We start from the raw sequence: 20125 nt of genomic DNA, 5'->3' as shown, positions 1-20125 counted from the left end.
AACACGCACCATGTGCCAGGCACTGCACTGAGCATCTTACGCTTCCGTGTGGTCCTCACACCTGCTCTCTCAGAGAGAGGATATTGTCTCCATTGTACAGATGAGGAAACCACGGCTGGGAGGATACATAACTCTCACCAGGTCCCACAGCCAGGAGGGCCAGAGGCCAGAGCTGCCTGATGCCGGGGAACCAAATGCCATCTCATGCCAGGTCGTCCAGTTGCTTTAACCTGTGTGCCCAGCAGGGAATGTTGGCCCAGTGCAAGTCATCCCAGCAGGGTCCCAGGGCCGGACAGTGGGCACGCCTGGCCATGCCTCCCACCCTGCACACTAACACTGAAATGACCACAGGCCACTGGAAGAGGGGAGGTTTGGGGCTGAAGGAGGCTAGGTCCCCAGTCCAAAGGCTGCGGGATCTCTCTCCATGTTTCTGGGAGACATTTCCACTAGAACAAGAAGCCAGGGCCAGTGGAGAAGGATGAGGCTGTTCTTCTCTCCCTGCTCGACTCCCTGTCCCTCTACCGATGGGGAACAGGGAGGTGTGCCACCCAAGGTGCAGAGAACATCTAGCCTGTGGCCCAGGAGATGGATTCCGGCATTGGCTGTGACTCTTTGCGACTAGCAAACATAATCTATCATATAACCAAAAAGGTCAAATTTTCAGTGACTTATTTTCCAGAGACAACCACTATTGAGGGTGTCAGCATATAGAGTTCCTTTGTCCATCTATCAATATATAAATATGCACACATATACAAAATATACTCACACGCATATTTATAAACATGGAACCGTATGTGATGTCTAGTGTACTGTAACTTGCTTTTCCTTCACTTGCCATCTTTTCATGCCAAAATAGATAGATCTCTCTCATTGTTTTTCATGATTCCATAAAGATGATAGATCAGTATCCTACTTTTTTTTTAGCCAATCACTGTGGATGGGTATTTGGCTTGTATTATGACACTTTTTGCCATAGACACTTTTGTAGATACCTTCTTACTTACTTATGGAAGTATTTCTATAGGATAAATTCCTAGAAATGGAATTGCTAGGTCAAAGGACATGAATACATCAAGTTTAGACAGTGATCACCGTGTCGTCGTCCCAGAATGCTGCATCAATTTATGCTTGGTGCCACCAGCCCACTCTGGAACTTTTGATGGGCCATGCAAGCTTTGTGCTTCATTTTCCCTACTTGTAAAATGAGAACGATTACACCTCAGGAATAGTTCTAAACGGAGTGATTGCTTTGATTAATACCATGACTCCTTAAGAGGAAATATATCTGTAATGTATGGTATCACTTTCATTTTAATTTTTCTCTCATATCTCCTTAAACCTTAGTTCGTTCTCCATTTTAACCTGCCAAAGAAATAAAAATTTGATTAAAGGAAATCTAGTGACTTCATGCCCTGATGTGACTTTCATCAGTTCCATTTTTAAGACTCACCACGGAGCGGGCATGTTTGCATAACACTGACTTTCATACGTATCTTTGCATTTAAAATTTGCAAAAGTCTGCCCAGGAAGGACATGCCTTCTACTGAAATGCTCAAAGATCCCCTACTATTCTGCTGAAATTAAATAGTAAAATAAAAGATCATTTCCTTTTTTAAATGGTCTGCCCCAAAAGTTCAAGATCCCAAATTTAAGCATACATGAATGGATGCTTTCAACCTCATTAGCTTCATTCTCTCATCTGAATGTTCAGCATTCTTCTTGTGGTTATGTAGATGCAGAATGCTTCTGTAGGGCCTAGATAAATCTACAAACTTCTGGAAGGCTCATGGAAGCAGATTGGATTACGCTTCCCATTTACCAACTGTGTAACCTCGTGCAGTTTGCTCAACCTCTCTGTGACTCAGTTTGCGTAGCAATAATGTGGAAATACTAATATTAGTAACCACTCTGTAGGTTTTTTGCGAGGATGAAATGAACTGGAATAGTGCCTGGCTCATAATAATAAGTGATCAATACATGGTAACTATGATTAGTAATATAAACATTCAGCGTACTGTCGTTATTAAGAATATTGGCCTCGGGGTCTGACAGAACTGGGGTCCTGCCTCTTCCCCTCAGTGTGGTCATGGGCAAGTCGCCCATACTCTCAAGGCCCACCTTTCCCCTCTGTTATATGGGGACAATTAGGGCCTGTGTAGAGCGCTCCCGTGAGGATTAAATGAGATTAAATACCATGTGTGCCATTAAATAGATCCCTGGCACAAAGTGGAAGGTCAATAACTGGTGGCTGGTTTTGGTAATATTTTTTAAACTGTCAAGAAAAATAAACAACATTTTTATTCCAGGTAATTTACCTACAGCTCTGGTTCTCAGTCCTGGCTGCAGACTGGAATCCCCTGGGGGAAATTTATAAGGATGTCAGGCTAGAGGCCAGACATACTAATTACGTGGGTTTATTCTTGGTAGAGAATGTGTTGTAACCACATCAGCAAAATCCTGGTACTATAGATTAGCTGCAAGATTCCAGTAATAGCTTTGGATTCAAAATCTTCCTTTGCGAGGCTCTTCTCACTAATGCAATTTCATTTGGATTAAAACTCAGGGGATCTGTGTTCCTGGCCCAACTCTGCAATTTACCGGCTAGACGGGCCTGCTTTCTCCTTTGAAAAATGGACAGGGTGGACCAGGAGATCTGCATAAAACAGCAAAGCCCATAGGTGTTTGCTGTAGAATCTCCCTCGCCCTGGGCAAGAGATGCTTGCCAAACCTTGGAAGACTGTTGCTGTGGTCTTGGTGGTGGTGGTTGGGTTTGGGAATCTGGTCTCAAGATTGACGGTAAGAACAACAGATGGTGAGCGTTCTGGGCTCTTGTTGGGGAGAGTGGGGCAGGACAGTTGAGGCCAGAGAGTAACTGGGCGGGTTCAGATGTTGAGAGAAGAGGGAAGGGTGGACTGGGTATTTGGCAATTTAGGAGAGTTTGGGGGAAAGGAGAGGGATGTTTAAAGGAGATTTCTGTTTGATCGTATATTGAGTAGTAGGAAACATATGTTCAGATTGAGGGCCTTTCCTGTCACCACATTTGGGTCTGCCATATCCAGAGGTGACTTTCTGAATGAAAGTTGGAGCTAACGGAGGGAGGGCAGCGGGAACTGCCCCTGCTGTGTGGTGTCTGCAAAGGTCCCTGCTCCTCAGGAAAGCCCTAATTTATTGAGTGTCTACTATGTGCCGGGCCCCTTCCTCATATTATTGCTAATCTTCACAACAAATTGAATGAGGATACACTGTAATTACCCCCATCTTTCAGCGGAGGAAACTGTGTCTCATAGGTGAGGTCACTCGCCTTTGGTCACACAGCTGCTAAGGGCAGAGCTGAGGAAATTTAGAACTTGCCACAGCACCACCCCGCCTTGCTCTTCTCACAGCGTTCTTTTCAGTCAGTCCACGGACTGGTAGCCTGAGGGCAAGGTCTGGAATTCGTGCTCTCTAAAAGTGCAAGAGTTCAATACCGAAATGAAGGCCACACCGTAAAGAGGAATGGAGGACTGGTGCGTGCTCCAACATGGACGAACCTCGAAAGCATTGTGCTAAGTGCAAGAAGCCAGAACAAAAGGCCACGTATTATATGATTCCATTTATGGGAAATGTCCAGAACAGGCAAATCTATAGAGACAGAAAGTAGATTAGTAGTTGCCTAGGGCTGGGGGACTGGAGGCATGGGGGGGTGATAGCTAACAGATATAGGGTTTCTTTTTGGGGTGATGAAAATGTACAATTGACTGTGATGGTGCTTGTACATGTCAGTGAATATACTAAAGCCATTGAATTGTGCACTTTCAATGGGTGAATTGTATGCTATGTGAAGTATATCTCAATAAACCTGTTATAAAAAATTAAAATGAAGGCACAGACCGCCGCACACCCAATAAAATGGATAGTATCAAAAAACCCCAGAAAAGAATATGTGTTTGTGAGAATGTGGAGAAATTGGAGTCCTTATACACTGTTGGTGGGAACGTAAAATGGTGCAGCCAAAATGCTTCCTTAAAAAAATTTAAAAAGGAATCACCATATGATCCAGCAATTCCACTTCCGGGAAATACACAAAGAATTGAAAGCAGAGTCTCTCAGAGATATCTGTATACCCATGCTCATAGCAGCAGCATTCACAATAGCCAAAACGTGGGAGGAACACAAGTGTCCATCAATGGTGAAATGGATAAGAAAAATGTGGTCTACACATACAACGAACTATTTTTCAGCTTTCCAAAGGAAGGACATTCCGACACCTGCTACAACATGCGTGAACCTTGAGGACATTATGCTAAGTGAAATAAGCCAGTCACAAAAGACAAATACTGTGTGATTCCACTTCTGTGAGGTGCTGAGTGTAGTCAAATTCATAGAGACAGACGGCAGAGTGGTGGTCGCCTGGCGCTGGGGGGAGGGGAGGGCGGGCAGCTATTGTTTACCACGCACAGTGTCTCAGTTTTGCAAGAAGAAAACAGTGCTAGAGATGGACGGTGGTGATGGTTGCACGACAATATGAATGGCTTTAATGTCACTGAACAGTACACCTAAAAAATGGCTGAGATGGTAAATTTTATGGTATGCATATTTTACCACAATAAAAAAAATGGAGAGAAACAAATGAAGACAGATCCCAAATGTCCTCATGGCTCGCTCCCTCACCTCCAGCAGGCTCTGCTTCCTGTCACCTTCCCAGTGGGTCGTCCTGGCTCCCCTAGTCCTCTGCCCTGCTTGTCCCCATCTGACATGTTATCTACAGGATGATTTTAAAAACTGCCGCTTGCACACTCTTAGTGCAGCGTGCTACATCTGGTGGGCGTAGACCAAGAACTTGGTGATGGTGCCGCCTCTTCTTTGCAGCCTTGGAGAAATAAAGAAACGTGGCGTGGTGGCCCTTCACCCACAGCTGTGATGCAGGATCTGGGATGAAGCCAATTCCAGGATGGCTGGGTGCCACGTTGCCCGCATATGTTACACGGGGCTGCATAGACGTTGTAGTTACTATGTTAGTGCCTTTACAAATTGACTTTGACTACATGATACATTTAACTTAGTCACTGATAAATAATTTTTTTAGGTGTTTAATTCTTTTGAATCACCCAGGATTTTAATGATTTATTGTGTTTCTTGCCTGTGTGGCCACACTATGTAAGTTCTATGACAGCAGGGACTTTTTCTGGCTGTTTTGTTCACTGCTCCATCCCCAGCACCCAGAAGAGTGCCCAGCAAGTGGTTGATGCTCCAGAAATATTTGTTGATTGAATGAGTGAATCTATGTTACATAACCCCTTCCCAAATTACCTAGCTTGGTAAATACTCCACGGAAAAGGTCAATCTAGAGTAAGCAGATCTGTTTCCAAGGAAACAAATAAACAAACAAATAAATAAAGGGAAAATATTTGCTTACACGTAATATATAAATGGACAAAGACAATGAGTCCACTAGAATATAACCCTGAAATGCTGCTAGTGATTAGTTCTAAGTGGTAGTAATGCAGGCAATTGATGGGTTGATTGATTTCCGCCTGTTTTGTTTTTTTCTAAAATAGAAATGCAGGTGATTCTTTTTCTTTTTTGATTATCCATATTTTCTAAAATAATAACAAGGATTGTTCACATTCACTGTGTGCTTACTCTGAGGCAAGCACTTCCTTGGCAGTAACTCAGTCTTCACAGCAGCCCCTTGAATTAGGTACTACCATGGTCTCCATTTCATAGATGAAGAAATTGAGGCACAGAGAGGTTGGGCAATGTACCTAGGGCCCCACAGCAAGGAAGTAGCAGGACCAGGCAGCTTGATTCCAGAGTCCTTCCTCTTCCCTACCTCATTATGTCGCAATGCAGAGATGTTATTTATGGAGTTAAAGTGCTCAGAGAAATCTGTTTGGTTTCATACGAAATCCATTAGGACCAGCGTCTGATTAAATTGCCGAGGGCTCGCAGTGTTCCCCTACGCCTGTCAGCCCACTTTAAAGGGCAGTGGTCCCGCCCAGCTAATTGCCTGCTCCCTGTGAGCACCGGTCCAGCCCTGTTGACGCTCGGTATTCACCCTCAGGATCTAAATTTAGGATCTGAGCAGCTAAAGTGTCTTGCCAATTTTCAGATTCGACTCCCATTAGTCCAGGACATGGAAAATGTTAAAGGTATAGAGCTATGGAGGTTCGATGTTAAGAAGGACAGACTGATTCCTTTTAAAACAATTTAAAAATTGTCCCCTTACCAAAGTAATAGATTCTTGTCATGAAAATACAGAGAAGTATCAAGGGATCAAAGAAAGCCGCCCACCGTGCCGCCCCTGCTAACACTTTGGTGTGGAGGAAGCTTTTATAGAGTGCCTTATTGCGTCCTCTAGGAGGAGGAGGGGGCGGAGGAGACTGAGACTTTTGCATATGTCCCATGTTGCCATGTGCATTGAAGTTGCCCTCCTGTGCTTTTTGTGGCATCTAGAGGCTTGTCATTTAAGAAGTTTCAAAGTGACACTTGAAGCCGGCCAGAGTGAGCAGCTAACAGCAGCAGCAATAGTCCTGGGCCTGGAGTCCCAAGACCGACATTCAAACCTTGCTTGGAAGCCTCCTAGCTGTGTGTCTTTGAGGAAAGGCACTTACCCTTCCTGATCTTCCATCTTTGAACTGGAAAATGAAATGAACACCCCTCTAAAAGCCCAACTGAGAGCCGAGGTTAGTGGAGTTAAAAAGACACGAGCTAATGCTCACCTCCAAATTCATACTGGCTGTGTGACCTTGAGCGGTTACTTAAGCCCTCTGTGATTCAGTTTCTTTGTCTGTACAATGGAAATCATAGAAGTGCTCCCCTCACTGGATCCCAGAGAGACCCATATGAGACAATGCAGGTAGCACACTTCGTCCCATGCCTCACACACGTTGGGTGTTCAGTAATGATCAGTGACATACAATTTTTGAATCGTGTTAGAGCAGTTTTCCCCACTGGGTGGTGAAACCAATAGGGAGTTGCCACAGCATTTTTAAATAGAATAGAGACAGGAAATATCAGCATGTATTGCTTAGAGCGTGGGAAATGTTAATTGGTGAATTTGTTGTTTCAAGTGTGTGTGTTTATGTACTGTAAAAGCAATGTAAATTGTATTTCTTATCATAGGTGGCAGTTTAAAAATAGGAAAACCACTGGATTAGATCAGATTATAAACTTGGATCCTATGATCTTGGATTTTGCTTGAATTTGCCAGGGAGGTATGTCTTTGGCTTTCAAAACCAAGGTGGCTCTAGGAAATAGCTACATTAAACGTACTTCAGCTTGTTCTGTAAAAATGTTTGGGTCAAACTCCATTAAATCTTTTTACAAAAATAAATCCTTATGTAAGAAATGTTATCCAGCACATAACGCCAGGAAAAATGTTGCTTCCCTTGGGGAAATGGTCTGCTTCCTCCCTAACTTTCTCTTTTTCCTCGTCTGCCAGGAACCTCAGAGTTCAATTTAAATTTCATTTATAGCAACTTATTGACTTTTCTGGTTAGCATACCTAAATTCTTCATATCTCTTCAGACTTGGTTTTCTTTTTTCTATTTTTATTAACTATATTTTGTTGTAAATCATCTCAAAACCTTTTAGGGAGGAAGCAGGACATAAATACATTCAGGAAGAAAACAGTCCTTTGCCTTGTTTACAACCCCAAGAGGTGACTGTCACACGAGATAACGTATATGGAGAACACTGGACACAGAGCAGCCTGGCCGGGGCGTTGTCATTAGGAAGTATGTGACTCCTGCAGAGGTGTGTTTATCAGCTTTGCAGAAAAGGAGAATTCGGCTGGCATTTGTTTTAACAGAATTAAAAAAAAAAACTTTCTTCTTAACTGCTTATAACATAGAAATACCATATGATCCAGCTATCCCACTACTGGGTATTTGTCTAAAGAAAATGTAATCAACAATTCAAAGAGATCTGTGTACCCCTACGTTCATCACAGGATTATTCACAAAAGCCAAGATGTGGAGGCAACCGAAGTGCCCATCAGCGGATGAGTGGATAGAGAAGATGTGGTATATAGATACAATGGAATACTACTCAGCCATAAAAAATGACAAAATTGTGCCATTTGTGATGTGGATAAACCTTGAGGGTATTAAGTTAAGCAAAATCAGCCAGACAGAGAAAGACAAACAGCATATGATTTCACTCATATGTGGAAGATAAACACATGGACAAAGAGAACAGATTAATGGGTACCAGAGGGGAAGGGGGTGGGGGGAGGGCAAAAGGGGTAAAGGACCACATATATATGGTGATGGATAAAAATTAGACAGTATGTGGTGAGCACGATGCAGTCTACACAGAATCTGAAATATAATAATGTACAGCTGAAATGCACACAATGTTATAAGCAAATATGACCTCAATAAAATAAAAAAATAATAAATCATGGTAATACTTCCCTTTGTGGAAAATCGAACAAAAAAAGTAGATACTTATAAATCTCATCACCAGAGATGAGATTAAAATATTAATTATGTTAATATTAAAATGTCATCTTTCTTTTTTTGAAAATAGCTTTATTGAGGTATAATTCACGTATCATACAATTTGAAGCATACAATGCATTGGCATTTAGCATATTCACAGAATTTGCAACCATCGCTGCAATCAATTTTAGCGTATTTTCATCACCCGCCCCCCTGCCAAAGAAACTGTTCTCTCCTTAGCCATAATCTCCCCAAGACCCCCATTCCTTCCAATTCCAGACAGCCAAGTCGCTTTTGAGGGCTGGTTTCTTTCACTTAGCACAATGTTTTCGAGGTTCATCCATGTGGTAGCGTATATCAGTACTTCATTCCTCTTTATGTCTTGTATGAGGTTGGGCTGCCATAACAAAATACCATAGACTGCTGGCTTAAACGACATGTTTATTTTCCCACAGTTCTGGAGGCCGGAAGTCCGAGGTCAGGGTGCCAACATGGTCGAGTTGTGGTGAGGCCTCTCCTCCTGGCTCGCAGAAGCTTCCTTCTCACTGTGTCCTCACATAGTGGAGAGAGAGTTCTGGGATCTCTTCCTCCTCTTGGAAGGGTACCAGTTCCATTGGATCAGGGCTCTACCCTTATGACCTCATTAACCTTAATCACCTCCTTAAAGGCCCATCTCCAGTACAGTCACATGAGGGGGTTAGGGCTTCAACATAGGAATCTGAGGGGGGACACAGTTCAGTCCCTAGCATGGTTGAATAATAGTCCATGGTATGGATGTATCACACCTCATGCATCTACTCATCTCTTGATGGACATTTGAGTTGTTTCCACTTCTTGGCTATTATGAATAACGCTGCTATGAACGTGCATGGACAGGTTTTGTGTGGACCTCTCTCTTGGATTTATACCCAGGAGTGGAATTGCTGGGTCGTATGGAAACTCTAGGTTCAACTGTTTGAGGATCTGTTGGACAGTTTTCGGAGCGGCTGAACCACCTTGCATTCCCACCAGCAGCGTATGAAGGTTCCAATTTCTGCACGTCCTTGTCAACACTTATTACTATCTGTCGATGGGATTATAGCTGTCCTAGTGGGTGTGATGTGGTATCTCATTGTGGTTTGAGTCACGTTTCCCTGATGCCTAATAATGTTGAACATCTTTTCATGTGCTTATTGGCCATGTGTCAATATCTTCTTTGGAGAAATGTCTGTTCAGATCCTTTGCTCTTTTTGTTGGCTTGTTTGTCTTTTTATTGTTGAGTTGTAAGAGTTCTTTATATATTCTAGGTACAAGTCTCTTATCAGACGTATGATTTACAGTGTGGGTTGTCTTTTCAGTTTTGTCTTTTGAAGCACAAGAATTTTAATTTTGATGATGTCCAATTTATTTTTTCATTTGTTGCTTGTACTTTTGGTGTCGTATCTAAGAAACCATTGTCTAATCCAAGGTCACGAAGATTTATTCATTTTTTATAAGAGTTGTATGGTTTTAGCACTTTCATTTCAGTCTTTGACCCATTTTGAGTTAATTTTTTCTACGGTGTGAGGTAAGGGTCTAACCCCATTCTTCCACACATGGATGTCTGGTCATCCAGCAGCATTTGTTGAAGAGACTGTTCTTTCCCTGTGGAATGGTCGTGGCCTCCTTGTTGAATATCAGTTGACCATAAATGTGAGGGTTTATTTCTGGACTTTCAATTCTATTCCATTGATCTTCATGTCTGTCCTTATGCCAGTGCCATACAGTCTTGACTACTGTAGCCCTATAGTAAGTTTTTAAATCAGCAAGTGTGAGTCCTTCAACTTTGTTCTTTTTTTCAAGATTGTTTTGGCTGTTCCAAGTCTTTTGACTTTCCGGTTGTCATCTTTCTTGTCGATGTTTTTGAAACTGCGTCACTATCTTTAATTTTACCTCAGCAAGATCGTACTGCATAGCAATTATTTTCATGTGTCCCTGCTTTTTTCACCTAACTCAATATTGTAAACATACCCTTTATATTATAAATTTAATTTACATATGATTAGCTCCATAACTTAGTTATTTTCCTATTGGACACTTCTTTCTAAATTTCACCATTATAAATACTGCTGCTGTGGCTGCCTTCATTCCTAAGAGAGTTTAATTTCATTTGTGCAGCTATTGAAGATATTTTTACATATTAAAAACATTCATCTTTTAATTCACACTTTGAGATAATTTCCCTAAAAGCAGTGGAACAGGCACAGAAGAATGAGGAGTCAAATCCCACATTTGCAACTTAGAAAAGACACTGACCTTTCTAAGCCTGTGTTCTCATCTGAGAAATGGAGATGATAGTACCTTCCTAGAGTTGTTGGGAAGATTAAAGACAACGTAGGGATGTACGGCCAGTACACGCCAGACAGATTGTAAGACTCAATAAATAGAACTTATAATAATAATAATAATTATTTTCACCATTGTTGTTGCTATTGTTGCTAGCTGTACTAAAAATTGCAGCATGTAGCAGAAATGGAGCAGGATGCCTGTGAGGAGAGGAGACTGACGGTCAGATCTTTCCTCTCAGCCTGGGAATTGCAATCATAATGAGTAGACATTACACGTTTCTCACTTTAGCCAGAGAGAAGTGTTTCGATATCATGCACCAAATCAATGTCCTCAGTCCTGAATCTTTGTGAGTATTTAAGATTTACATACATACAGCAATGGCTGTGGGAGGGTTTAACTCCATTTCTGCAGCTATTGAAGACATTGTTTACAAATTGAAAACGCTTATCCTTTAATTCACACAGAGGTGAGCTCCAGGAGAGCTGGCCTCAACAGACACACAGTAGGGGCTGACAAAGGGCGGCACGAAGCAAGGCAGGCAGGCCCCTGTGTGTTTTGTTGCTGTCAGTTACCTCGAGCAGCAGCAGGGCTGAGAGGGCTCCGCCTAGGAAACCCGGCAAACAGCAGTTCGAATCACGACAAGAACCATCATTTATTATGCACCTATTGCATATCTTGTGTGCCAGACATGCTTCTGGTGGATTTTTGTATGTGATCTCAGCTAACATATTTCAATATCAAGATTGCCCTGTGCACTGAGATCCACAGGAACCCAACTGTATAGATGAGGAAACGGAAGCTTCGAGAGGGTTCACGGCATGCTGGTAGTAAGTGCTGGAGCCCAGATGCAAACACTCGCCTCTGACACTACAGTCAGGGCGTCCCAATGGAACTGGAGCACCCGTTGTATTGCTGGAATAAGCGTGTGTCATTTTGACAGCCTGGAGCCTGGGAGAGAGGGCTTGGGGCTCACAGAGGGAGGCAGAGTGGGGTTTCATTCCTTGGTTCAGCAGAGATTGACTGAGCGCCTGCTCTGGGCACGGGACCAGAGTGTCAGGTGCTGGGCATACAGTGGGGACCATAAGCCAACAACTTGGTCTACTGGAAACTCGAAGTCTGGTGGGGAAGCCAGACACTGTTCCAGTAATCACACAAATTCCTGATCACAGACTGTGACAAGTGCTTCGAAGAAGCTCAGGGTGCCACGAGAGACCCTAGCGGGGGGAATTGGATAGCTTGCCCTGGGCTGAGATCAGAGTGAGCGGGGAATTAAGTCGATGTGAGTGGCAGGAAGGCACCTCGGCAAAGACCCTGAGGCTCGAAAGGGGACTGAAAGAAGGCCTGTGTGAAGGAAGCAGGCTGCAAGGTGATGGGGGAACCAGGAGACAGCAGGGACCTCATGCACGGGCCTTGTAAGGACTTTGGACTTGACCCCGAGGGCAGCAGGGAGAACACGAAGGGTCTTAGCTGGGCAGTGGCAGCATCAGATGGGATTTATAGAAAGACGAGTGTGGCTGCAGGTGGGGATGGATCCGACGAACTGGTGGCAGTGGGAATAGACAGAAGTGGGTGAATTTCGGGGACATTTATGGGGAAAGAACGACACAGGCGAGATGAGCGATCCTTTCTAAAAATGTAGTGTTGTTTGGAGGTAAATATGTTTCTCACCAAAGTCAGTGGTTGGGAATATTCACATTTTCTTTTCAGTACACCAGAGGGCTTCCTATCAGAAAGAACTCTGTGGTTGAAACTCTTGGGTTGTTAATTCCCATTCCCTTCTTTTAGTGTTTGCTAAGTTTGGTTTCTTAGTCCTCCGGGTTTCTTGACTCAAGCCCTGTCTGCCCTGGGTTCCAGACTAACCGCCAAGACAATGAGTGAAACTCCCCCAGTCCGTCAGTACAGACTGAAATAATTTCCCGATTCCTTATTAATTGTTGCATTCGGAGAGGAGCTGTTTAAAAATAAACTGGAGGATTTGTTTCCATTTCACTTAAAGGCAGCATTTCATACGCAGAGCTTCTGCCTGTCTGAACTGGAGAACTGTTTATACCCCAAGCTCATTCAAAATGCCTGGGATATTTCTAAAGCTCAGTCTTGGCAGCAGCAGCTGAGAATGCAGAGATAAATAAAACAGTCATAAGACACGGCCGATGGGCTTCGTCTGTGTTCATTCACACCCATAACTCACTGGGCTTTTGAAGGCACAGAATTTCGAAGGACAACCCCGTACAGGGTGGCTGTGTAAACCGCTGTGCTGAGATTCCGATCTCAATGCACCTCCGCTAACTGCAAAAGGGAGCTACCCTTGTAAATTGAGATGCAGAAAGAAAAGACGAACAGATAGATAAACACATACACAGAAAGCTTACCTACGTGATTTAAAGAAAATTTAAATTAATTTCTTTAAGAAAACTTAAATTAATTTCTTTAAGAAAATTTAAATTAAAGAAACTTTAGGGGCCGGCCCCATGGCCGAGTGGTTAATTTCGCACGCTCCGCTGCAGCGGCCCAGGGCTTTGCTGGTTCGGATCCTGGGCGCGGACATGGCACCACTCATCAAGCCATGCTGAGGCAGCATCCCACGTGCCACAACTAGAAGGACCCACAACTGAAATATACAACTGTGTACTGGGAGGATTTGGGGAAAAAAAGCAGAAAGAAAAAAAGAGAAGATTGGAACAGTTGTTAGCTCAGGGGCCAATGTTTAAAAAAAAAAAGAAAATTTAAATTTTCTTTAAATAAATAGCATATTTTCCAGTTTTTTTGTAGTCACCACATTACTTGTATAATTAAGAAATACTTTTATTGAGCATCTACCATGTGGAGAGCAATGGGTACCATCTCAGGTCATCCTTGCATTCTACTAAAAGGAAGGTCTTCCTAGCCCCATTTCGTGGATGGGAGAGCTGAGGCTTCAGAGAGGTTAGAGACTTGCCCGGGTCACTCAGTTGGTAAACGATGGTGATCGCTCTGGCTGAGAAAGTGTGCTCTGGGCCACGCACGACCTCTGCTCTGCTGGCCCCGTTGCTGGCTTTGCTCTGGTGGCTTCCCGGGCCTCAATTTTTGTCACCTATAAAAAGCAAGCCTTTTATCAAATGTCTCCCTTTCCGGGAATCAAGATCCTTTCCAGGGTCAAAACTTGATAAAACCCCGGTGATTCTGTCTCAACATAACCGATGTCGTCACTTCCGGCACCAAACGTCCCCATTTAAAATACCGCCTTCAAAGCGGCTCAGCTCTGAGCTCACTTTAGTAATATTGTTTAGACGTCAACAGCAGAAAGCCTTAATTACTGCATATTCGAGACTGTCAGATTCGCCCCGGTGCCTGGTGGCTTCCAAGTCAGCTCAAATGTCCTCAAAATAACTCAGCCCAACATCTGGCCCTGTGGAGACCGGGAGGCAAACTTCCCAGACCGCCGACAGTTACCCCCGAATGTCAACATTTCTTTCTTTTCAGAAAGGAAACCCTCCACGATTTGTTCTCCCAATGGCGCGACATGGAGTTTTTCTGTTATTTTTTTTTCATGTTCTTTCTGTATTCTTTAAATTTTCTATGATGACTATGTTTTGCTTTTGTAATGGAAAAATAATCTGATTTAAAAAATTCAGCCCAATAAAACGGAAAAGAAATAAAATCTTGGTATTGTATTGTGTACTCCCCTGTCTTCCTCACTGCAAAGTGTGGGACAGGACTTTAAGCTCCACTGGATTATTCTGGGTGGGGATCAGGGACCCCATTCTTACTCTGCGTTGCTGTGACATGATGGTTAAGAACATGGATTTCGGACTCAGACAAGCCAGGCTTAGAATCTTGCCATGGCCATTTATTTAGCGGTGTGACCTTGGGCAAGTTGCTTAGCGTCTCTGAACATTAATTTTCTCCTCAGTAAAATGGAAATAATGATAGCCTCTACTTCCAGAGTGGCTAGAGGGATTAATGAGATAGTAAATGAGCATGATGTCTAGCCTTCAGTAAATGCAAATCTCCTGATTAGTTACATGATCTCGTCAATATTCTCTTGCAAGTGTGGTGTCCTTGGGACTGCTGAGGCGCCTCAGGCTCTTTGCCCTGGATCTGAATCAAGACGTCCTCGGATTTTGGTGCCTGTTCTCTTCCTCCTCGTTTTTCCAATTTTATTTTATTTTTTTGTTGTTGCACTAGTCCTAAGTGTATAGTTCAGTGAACTTCTATATATGTATCCCCTACGTCACCGCCAGCCAGACCAAGATAAAGAACGTGTCCAGCACCCCAGGGGGCTCCCTCATGCCTCCACCCGCTCAGCAGCCGCTGAGTCCCTGGCAGACTTTATTTTGACTTCTATCACCAGAGAATAGTGTTGCTTGTCCTCAAACTTCATCTAAATGGAAACCACAGTATGGACACCTCTGTGCCTTGCTTCTTTCACTGAACTCTGTGCATGCAGGATTCAACCAAAGGTGGAGGGTACCAGTGGTGTAGTATTCTTTTGAATGAATATAATCACAATTAGTATATCTCTTCACTTGATGATGGACACTTGGGTCGTATCCAGTTTTTGACTATTTGGAAGATGCTGCTATTATGAATGTTTGGTATATTTTTTGGTGGATGTAAATACTCACTTCAGTTGCAGATTACCCAGGAGTCAAATTGATGGGTCTGAAAGTATACATATATTTAGTTTTAGAAGATGCTGCCAGATCATTTTCTAACGTGGTTGCACCATTTCGCACTCCCACTAGCGGTGCGTGAGCATTCCAATCGCTCTGCATCCCTGCAAACACTTAGTATGATGAGTCTTTTTCATTTCAGGTCTCCTGGTGGGTGTGAGGTAGCCTCTCATTGTGGCATTGATTTCCCTGATGGCTAATGATGTGGCACACCTTTTTACGTGCTTATCAGCCATTGGGACACCGTTTCATTCCTAAACACACGCTCTTGGAATATCTGGTGGGTCAGCTTGCCAAAACGATGTTTAAAGAATGAGCCCATATAATCTGAGAGAGTTCTCAGAGGTTCTCCTCTGACTCAAACACCACAGTTTGGGGCACGCATTCCAGAATATCTACGTTGGCCTCTTCTGCTTACTTTCAAGTTCTTGGCTGTGTTTGATAACTGAGCTTGACCGATAAAATAACTTCCAGATTAGTGACACGTTATAATTTTAAGAGAGGATAAGTGAACTCTTTTGCAGCATTTCAGCATATATTTTTATAGTCCGCTTGGGGGAAACGACATCACATTTCTGGAGTACCTACTGTGTGCGAATCCCTGTACCAGGCACTTTAAAATTCGTGGTCTCCTTTCATCTTCAAAAGGACTCTGTGAGGGCGAGATCGAGATTGTTATAGCTCAAATGAGGAAACTGAGGATGGGGGTGGGGGTCACCCAGTTGCTCAATGGCAGAGCCGGGATTTAAATCCTAGGTCTGCTTGACTCCAAAGTCCACCTTCCCATTAGCAAGCAAACTGAGGGGCAACATTTTTCTAGCAACTCGCCCATGAGAAAGTCTTCCTGGCGAACAATTCCCTCATTTTTGCAACGGTCAGCTCTGTGAAGGCAGCTTCACCTTTGGGTGGGTCTCTCTTCAGGGTCTCCCAACACTGGCTCTGACCGTACAGGGAGGTCAGCGACTGCAGGACCCCCACAGATTCCCGTGGGCCACTTGACCCCATTTCTTCTCCTCCCCGCCTTTCCGCATCTCTAGGTTCTGACCGATGGCGGTGATACTTTGTAGGTGTTGATTCCCGAGAGTCTGTTTTCTTCTGTCTGGTATATTTTCTGATAATTCTTTTAGAAAAAAAGTTTTTTTTAGGGTGTCCACCTTACCTGTAGAGACGTCATCATGGTTGGCTTCCCACACCAGCAGACAGATGCCTCCGTGTCCCCCAGGGAGACATTGTTCACTTTTGGTATTGAGTCGTTTCAAATTCGCATCATCGAAATTTACAGGAAATGTGTCCACTGTATGTTCCCCTTGACGTTTCTCCCTGTTTCTTCAAACTTTGCAAATCATCACATTTTTGATGACTTCATCATATTTTACCAAGTTTCTAAATGATCGGATACCTAATCATTCCCCGAAGGTTGGGCATTGAGGTTGCCCCCAAACTGTTTATGTGGTAAAGAATGTGGCAGTGAACACCTTCGGCTGAGTACACCCTTGTCCCGTCTTGATGACAGAAATCTTCATCTCCCTGGTGAGAGACAGCTGTGAGACTATGCCCCTATGGAGGTCAAAAGTGTGAGTGCAGGAGCCAGAAGCCCGTGGTGAGACCTCGGGCAGGTTACACAACCTGTGTGCCTCAGTCTCCTTATCCGTGAGACTGGGGAAATAACCACGCCTCCCTTGTCATCACTGCCTGTGTATAAAGGGCTCAGAGTACCACAGAAGTATTTGCTTTTATTATTTACCCAGTATCCTAGAAACTAGGTGCCAATTGGATAGAAAATTAGTATTTTAAGGTTTCTTATCTATACCGCTGACTTGGGAGTGTGAATGTCTCCTTTTTGTGACTCAGGACCCAGCCCTGTCACGGGTCCAGCACTGTGTGATGGATGAGCATTTCTTGAAGCAACTCCTCTCTGTGCTGTGTGAGCATCTCTTGGTTCTTATAATTCCATTTATTCTTCTGCCTCCTCCTCTGGAGTGTGAGCTCCTTGGGTTCAGACTGTGCCCTAAAAATAACACTAGCTACTCTCTATTGAGCGCTCAACTCCGGATCAGGCTCAGTGCCGAGCACTTCACACGCCTCGTCTGGTCTGCTCCTCCCGGCGCCCGGAGGAGGCAGATGCCATTCTCAGACCTCAGAAAACAGGCACTGAGTGGTGGCTGAGTGAGGCAGCACTTGTTCCGGAACTCGGCATCAAAGGGATCACTCAAAGCACACAAGTCGGGGGATGCTGATTCCCAGGTCTCGCCCCTGGAGATCCTGATTCCAAAGGTCTGGAGCGGGCCCAGGAATCTGTATTTTTGCCCCAGGTGATCTTCATGCTGAGGCCACGTCTGGGCAACACCGAATGATTGGCTGGATGACCCCGCGGTCCCTGAATTTCCTCCCTCTGTCTCAAGCCTTAGGCAGCTTCTCTAATCGCCTGGCATTCTCACCTTGTCAGACTGGAGCAGGAGAGGATGAGGGCGACCAGGAGGAGGAGACTGAGCAAGTCTAATTAGTATGCAGGGTCTTAAACTGAAGCTGAAGGGCTGGCGCGTCTCTCCGGGATTTTCCACTCTCCAGCCCTTCCGGAACTGGCTGCGCACCAGCCTGCCAAGGGGGACAAGGACGACGCAGGGGCACGGAGGCATCTGTCTTTTGGTGTTGGAAGCCAACCACAATGATGCCTGTAAACTAAGGTGGACCCGGGTTCTTTCACTCAAGCATCCCTGCCTGCTTCTCCCTGGCTGCGTCCTCCCTCGCTCCCTCCATCCCTCGCGCCTCTGTTCTGCTTAGACCACGAGGAAAACCACTAAGGAAAGACTGCCTGTTTCTTGATTTCTGGCGAAGTAATCCTGGCCATGGTCCCCACGGTTAAAGGGAGATACAGGCTGAAAGGAGGCCGGGCGAGCAGCATTGCCGTCTCGTGCCGCACCCTCTGCGAACTCCTAGCTGTCTCTGGGTGTTACTCCTGTATCTCTAACACTTGGATAAGATTTTAGACACGAGCGCCTGCTTTCCTGCTGTGGCAGATGAGGATTAGCTCACTTCATCCCACCCCCACCCTCCCAAAACAGTTCAATTGCTCTTTCCCATTCCTTTATGGGTTGCCTTTGTAATTTCAAGTAATATACTACCACCTTTATTTCTTTTTTACCCTTTTTGGGGAGGTGAAATACACATACAGAACAGACACTCACATAACCACCATCCTGGTGAGGAAATTGAACACTGTCAACACTTTTAAAGCCCCTCCACCCCATGAAGCCGCTGACCCAAACTTTTGTGACAATCTTTCCGTTTCTTTTTTGTAGAGCTCACCTTTCTATGCACCCCTCAACATTTAGATTTGCTATAATCAGAACCACACTATACACATCATTCTGTGCCTTGCGCCTTCCCCCCAACGTTGGTAAATTAATCCAAGCCGACACGTGTCGCTGCTTCATTTGCGTTCGCCGCTGTACACTCACTGTTCCAGTAGATCCCGATTTACTTATCCAGTCAGCTGTTGAGGGACATGTGGTCGCTTCCAGTTTTCTGCTATCATGAGCATCCTCACTCATGTCATGCAGTATGTGTGTGCAAGGGTTTCTCCAGGGAGGGACACAGGAGTGGAAAGGCTGCATTGTAGGGACCGTGTGCAGTGTCCCCTGAGAGTGCCGGTTTTCCAGCATGGTTGCACCGATGGACATTTCCCCGCTCCAGAGATTCTGACTTGATGGGCCAGCAGGCCAGGCCCTGGGACTGTTCAAAGCCCCCCTGGGGATCCCACCATGAGGCTCAACATCTGCCTTCATTTCCAGTCCATGGGCTCGAGGTAGTACCTGGACTCTCCAATTAGGAGCCACCCCAGCACCCCTTACCACTCCCCTCCCCCAGGATCATGATGTAATCATCTGAGAGCTAAAAAGGGCTTTATCCTAAGCAAGGTCAAAGTGTAGGGGCAGGTCAGAGAGGTTAGCAAGGCGTGGACAGGAATTGGTTAAAATCCTGGCACAAAGGCAGGCGGGCTGAGGAACTGAAGAAAACCCAAGGGCTGGGAACTCCTCGGCCAGTCCCTCCTTCCCTCCATACTAGGAGCCTCCCGTATCTGTCTGCCGATTGTGGGCTGGAGAGAATGCCATTCAAATGGCTTAAATTTTGAGACATTGAGACTCCTCTGAACTGCTCTGAGGGTCTTTATGGTCATGTTTCTTTAAAGGGACTCCAACCTTTGAGAATGGTTTGGGGTTCTCAACCCTGGCTGAACCTTAGCAATACATGGGAGCTTTGAATGAATACCGATGCCTGAGGCTCAGGCCAACTCCATCAGAATGTCTGGGGTGAGAGCCTGGCAACTACAGGCTTCAGAAGCTGCCCAGGAGCTTCTCAAGTGCAGCTGGGCAGAGAACCAGTGGTCAGTGGAGCTGAATCTTGAACTAGTGTCCATCAGAAACACCTGGAAGGCTTGTTAAAAACACGGATGGCTGGTCTCCACTCCTCAGTTTCTGGATTCGGATTCTGTAGATGCAAACGTTGCTGGCCCCCCAACCACACCTGGACAACATCTCGCACTGAGGTTTCCCGGCATCCCTCCCGTGGGGATCCGGAGCAGCCGTGTGCCCAGCTGCTCCGTCTGGTTGTGTACGCCTTTCCCAACTCTGTATTATGTTGTCAGGCTCGTGGCTTGACCTCAGCCATGGAATTGGCAAATGCTACTGCTCAGGACTCCGCCACCCCCAGTCAGTTGCTAAACACTCACATCCTGGA

At 44.8% G+C, this 20125-nt stretch overlaps 1 protein-coding gene across 19 annotated transcripts in view; it reads left to right on the top strand.

The window, feature by feature from the left end:
• The window catches only part of IQCK (IQ motif containing K), a 118173-nt gene that overhangs the window by 95551 nt on the left and 2497 nt on the right, over positions 1-20125 (top strand). The gene's annotated exons all lie outside the window — the stretch shown is intronic.

This window comes from Equus przewalskii, chromosome 12, assembly GCF_037783145.1.
Source record: "Equus przewalskii isolate Varuska chromosome 12, EquPr2, whole genome shotgun sequence".
NCBI lineage: Eukaryota > Metazoa > Chordata > Mammalia > Perissodactyla > Equidae > Equus > Equus przewalskii.
The sequence above is the reverse complement of the archived record's forward strand: the minus strand, read 5'-3'. Positions and strand labels throughout refer to the sequence as shown.